The sequence below is a fragment of the Arachis duranensis genome, chromosome 5 (genome assembly GCF_000817695.3).
Source record: "Arachis duranensis cultivar V14167 chromosome 5, aradu.V14167.gnm2.J7QH, whole genome shotgun sequence".
Classification (NCBI taxonomy): Eukaryota; Viridiplantae; Streptophyta; class Magnoliopsida; order Fabales; family Fabaceae; genus Arachis; species Arachis duranensis.
In genome coordinates, this window is record NC_029776.3 from 7,725,895 (window position 1) to 7,730,670 (window position 4,776).

Genomic DNA, 4,776 nt, shown 5'->3' on the forward strand with positions numbered 1-4,776 from the left:
AACAAGATGCAGCATTGGCAAAAGAAAGTGTGGTCCCACATTTCTCTTATTTAGAAAAATTAAAACATTGGGTTAAGGTCACCATTTAACCATCATTTAATACTTGACGATTATGTTAATCATATAAGTTGTTCTCTTCAAATGAGATGAGACATAGCTATGAACATTAAATATTTTTCTAAATAAATACGATAGTTACAAAAATGTTTTGATTTTAATTTAGGATTTAACTAATCTATGTTTAAAGGACACATTTTAAAAATATAATAATAATTTTTTTAATGTATTCAATGTATTAAAAATATAAAAAAATTTAATTTTTGTAATAAATTTTATAAAATATTTTTTATGGCATATACCATAAAAAAACATATTTAATCTATATTCTTAAAGTATAAGTTAGTAAAACCCTTTAATTTAAGCTGATATTTCGATAACATATGTTGTAATGATAAAATAATTCTTTTATAAAATAAAATAAAGATCTTAAAATGAGGAGCAAAATAAGATAAAGACTAATTATTTAATTAAATTTATTAAATTATTTAATAATTTTTAAATATTAATTTCATATATTTTTTATACGTGAATTTCTAGAATAATAAAACCTTAAAATATTTTTTACAAATGCACGATTTGTCTTTAAGATTGGGCTTAATTTTATGGATATGGAAGGCTTGGACGTGCTATTCTCAGATGTGGAGTTATGAAGTACAAGATAAAAATGTGAGATATATTTTTCTGAGCTAAAGATAGAGCAACTCGGACCATGCGAATTTTTTGAAACAGCTAATGAAATTTAAAATCTGAAACACGTAATTCGAATCCTCCGTGATTCGTACCTTCCGTTTTGCTTGTTCTGACTAAATTTGTTGAGCAAAACACAACTCAGACCATCCGTTTTCAGAAACACAATTTGCAGGGTCCAAATTCTAGTTCATCTGATCCCACAACGAAATAAAGCACCTTTCTCCTTCCTATGTACAAGTTTAATACCTCCTTTCCTTCCATATTCAAATTAAAAAACGTCAAGATTGAGGAAGATTCCAAATACACGCGGACGAGGTATTTATTTTGGGATATATACTCAAGAACTCCAGATCAGTTATAATTATGTTTAAACACAAATCAAATAGGTACCGAGAGTACAAATATATTTTTAGGAGAAACCGAGAAAGAGAGAGAGAGGGGGTGATAATTTGGTATTGCTTGCCGTGTATGATGGTTGAAGCCTTATAACTGTGTGTGACGTTCCATGACATTGACGCAGATACTGTGGTGGTCCCTCCGTGAAGAACAGATTAAAGAGCATTGGATTCGTATATCACCCGGAGCCAATAATAGTTGGACACGTATCACAGGAATAAACCGGGTTTGGAAAAAGATATCACTAAAATATTTGTCACATATACTCGCCTTGTTGTATGTCGGGTTAAGGTGAGATTGGGTCGTACACGACAATGATAGAGATAGTGACACCATTAACTTAAGTTATAACATTAACATCTCCAACTTCTCTTCTTAGAGATCTACTACTTTTGGTTTCAACCTTCAACCTTGTGTACACAGGTTATTAGATGTTTCAATAAAAAAGCTTACAATAATTATTTACGTATCGAAATTAAATATATATACATTTAGATTATCGAAAATATTTGAAAATAAAAAAATATTAATTAAAAACTATCAAAACTTATTATTTTGACTTTATTTAATATATTCTATAATAATAAATATTAAATAAAATAAAATAAAATAAAATTATTTAGACTGATTATTTTTTATTTTTCTAATATTATCATTCTAATATTACCATTAGATTAATTATATCTAATGAACGACGCATTTAAAGAGTACTAAAAATAAATTAAGTCCATAGCATCGTAATGTGAAATGTCCAATTAGTTAGCTTGATCCTGTATCATATACCATTTTAGATAGCTCATCCTAATTAATTCAAACAGAGTAGACATATATACATGTGTTTTTCAGCCTTATATCTTACTAATATGAGTATTTCGAATGTTAATTCTAATTTTATTTTATTTTAAATTTTATAAAAATATTTATAAAATTATATGTTATAAATAATAATTTAAAATTAAAAATAAAATTTATTTTATAATATTTAGTATTAATTCAATTAATTTTTATATTATTTTATCAATATAATTATATAAGTGACAAAATTTTATTAATTCTCTATTAAAGTGATATTATATTTTTAAAGTGATATCAGTTTTATTTGATAAATCAATTTTAATACATATTTTAATTTTAAATCAATTTACTTCTTAAAAATATCAACAATAATATTCTAAAAATACTTTATAAAAAATACTCTAAGTAACATCTGACACCCTTTGATTTGGTTTGGTAAAGCTTTTTGAAGAGGTATTTGTATTTTTTAAAAGTCCAATCTCCTTATTTTATGTTTGATAAATCAAAAAGATCATGTGCTTGTATTTGCAACTTTTAAAAAATCAAGGTATTTTTAAAAACACCTAAGATAGAACTTTTCAAAATTAAAAAATCTACTATAACTTTATATGTTAACTAATTTTTAAATGTAATGCTTATATTTATGTCTATTATAATATTTTTAAATTTTAAAAGTTATTTTATCAAACACAATTAATATTACCTGTGTTTATTAAAAGCTAATTTTAATTTGATTTACCAAATATAAATAGTACAACTTAAAAAAAAAACCATCTTTTAAAAATTAACTTTTATAAACTACTTTTAAAAAATAAAAACTTTACCAAACTAACACTTAATCCATTGCCTTGGAAGTACAGGTTAGGTAGTCTAAATAAAGTGTTTTAATTTCTTCTCATTGTGCAAGTCTTAGGTTTATAAATATACATCATTTAATTTTTACATAATGTGATATTAAGAATCAAATCTATGTTTTCTTTTTCAAAGTTAAAAATGAGATTCAAATTTAAAATTGATCTAATCCATTAATTTTCACTTAAAAATTTTGAGTTCAAATTCCACTTCTAACTAAAAAAAATCAAATCTATGTTTCAAAGACTTAAAATATTCTTAGATGTGTTTCTTTTTAATCCATGAAAGATATAGTAAATCAGAATTCATAGTTATATATAAGTACGTGGTTATTAAATTATATACTATATAACACATCAAATTTATTGAACGGTGCCAATTGCCAAATAAATACGAGGGAATTAAAGAAGAAGTGCGTATGATGAGGTGATTACGGAACACGTATAAGCATGAAAGTAATTAAGGGAACGCGTCAACGCAATATATTGAGCTTCCTAAGCTTTTTGATATAAATAAATATATTGGCATGTTCATCTCATGGATCGGAAGTCATGATGCATGTAAGGTATTTGGAATCGAGAAAACACAGAAGAGGAGATTGAGAAGCATATATCAAATAGCGAGCTAGCTGGTAAGGACCACAATGAATTTACTACTAAAAATGATTGTAGATGATGTCCATATCATTATCAGTATCAATCGCTATAAAGATTACAGATAGATGAAGCACATATATACAAATATACAATGTAAAGCCATTTAATAATGAAAACAAATTAAAGCATGCAGAGAATTATAGATAAATATAGATAGGAGAATAAACAAATAAATAGCAGTATATTAATTTAAGGGGGATAATGTGGGTCACGTGCAATGCCGCTGCCACCTGTAGTGGGGCGTGCAAATGCAGCCACGGGAGCTCCACCACCGCTCCACTCTACTTGTCTAATGTCTGACATTATTACAGCGACAAACAGGAACCACACTACCATTATTTACAACCAAAACCAAGAACGGAATTGAACCCATCCTATGATTTTGATGATTATGCTAATAAATGTTGGTTTATCTATCACGTGCCTTTAGGATATATGTTAAAATTATAAAATATAATTTTTTATTAAAAATAGTTAAAATAAATTGAAAATGTTTTTATTGAAAATATAAAAAATTTAGGATACGTTTGGTTTGTGTTTTCATTCTATTTTCATTTTCAGTATTTTTTATTTTTTAAATTTTGTGAAAGAAAAAATAAAAACAGTAAAATTCTATTTTTTGTTTTTATCACCTCTTATTTTTATTTTTTCTTTCACGAAATTTAAAAAATAAAAAATATTAAAAATAAAAATACAAACTAAATGCACTTTTAAGTTTTTAATGCATTTGTTTTATATTTATTATAAAATTAAAATTTTTATTAATAATAATCTTATCATATGTTTTTAAAATATATGTTAGCTAAATCTTTTTTTAATTAATTTTTAAAATATTATTCTTTAACTAATTTCTTATTTTATTTAAGTGGTTTTTGGACGAGTAGATTACTAAAAAATAATGAAGTTACTAATTTTTTTATCGATTAATATTAGTTAATTTTTTAAAATTTTATTTTTAACTTACATTATTGATATTTAAATAAATATTTAAAATTACATATTAAAAGGATATTGTCCAAAATCTGGTTAAAATTAAAAGAATATTCGAAAATAAAATAAAATATCCAAACCTAATTATGATCTTCTTAAAAAAAAAACTATGAGAGATGAGAAATATATATTTGTAATTCAAATGATATCTTAATACATCGTGAGGAAAAAGAAGTAAAAAAATAATAATTTTAAGATAAAAATGATTAATAATTTAATATTAGTTATAAAAAAAATTGAGTCAATGCAATATACTTTCTCGTTTATACAAAACTCTTGAATAATATGATCTTAAAACTTTGAGGATAGCAAAGATTGTACACACAACTCTAGATTT